The sequence below is a fragment of the Entamoeba histolytica genome, genomic scaffold (genome assembly GCF_000208925.1).
Source record: "Entamoeba histolytica HM-1:IMSS scf_1104750518333 genomic scaffold, whole genome shotgun sequence".
NCBI classification, from domain to species: Eukaryota; Evosea; order Mastigamoebida; family Endamoebidae; genus Entamoeba; species Entamoeba histolytica.
In genome coordinates this window covers 1-1,010 of record NW_001915234.1, presented here as the reverse complement: position 1 = coordinate 1,010, position 1,010 = coordinate 1, and the positions used below count along the sequence as shown (strand labels likewise).

The following is a 1,010-nucleotide window of genomic DNA, read 5'->3' as shown; positions in this document are numbered from 1 at the left end:
AGTGGAAAATTCTATGGATGCAAATTTTTTTGCATCTTTTTTCTTTTTTGTAAATTATTTAGATGCATTTTTTCTTTGCTAATTTTCATACCCTTATTCATGTATCTCTGTCAATACAGATAATACCTATTTTCACTCATTCTTCAATTATTATTTATATTTCTTGGTTGGTGTGAATTGCTTCTTTGATTATTTGTTTTTCTATATTTTTTTGTTGTGTCTCCTGTAATACATCTTCTTTTCTTACAAAATATCAAAGCAATACAAAAATAACAAATGAAATAATAAAAATTAGATAATAAACTGGTAATAAAATTATCATTTAATCATTGATTAATAGAATATTAATCATATCATATATAATTAAAATGAGTAATGTATTTTTATCTATTATTTAGATTTTTTTCTTATTTTGTGATTAAATCATTCTTTTTTGTTTTATTGTCTTTTCTTTCTTAATTCTGTTTCATTCTTCTTTTTATCTTATTTTTTATTTTTCATCATTTAATTATTCACATTGAATTATCATTTCTTTATTTCTTATTTTATGAATGAATATTTCATTATTATTAAATTATTATATATAATTTCATTTATTATTAATATCATTTATATCTTTTTATTTTCTTATTATTATTTAATATTATCTTATTTCATTCTTTCTATTATTATTTATTATATTTCTTATTAAATTACTTCATCATATTCAATTATTATTTGATATTTCATTATTTGATTTGTATTAATGTTTGTGTGTTGTTTCTGATTTTCATTCTTCATTTCTCATTCATTTTCATTTAATAAAATAGAAGAATAAAAATAATAAAAGAAGATAAATAAAATAAGAATAAAATAAGATAAAATCAATGATATTGTTATTATATTATTATGTTATTTTAGTTTTGATTTTATATTTATTATTTTATTTTTATCTTTTATAATCATCATTCATTTCTTCTTTTTGTCAATTCCTCTTTTATAAACATCACTCAATTTATTCTATTTTCTTT

The 1,010-nt window shown here is 16.9% G+C and overlaps 1 annotated feature.

Moving 5' to 3' along the window:
* Nucleotides 1–93: 93 nt before the first annotated feature.
* Nucleotides 94–236: a repeat region.
* Nucleotides 237–1,010: the final 774 nt, after the last annotated feature.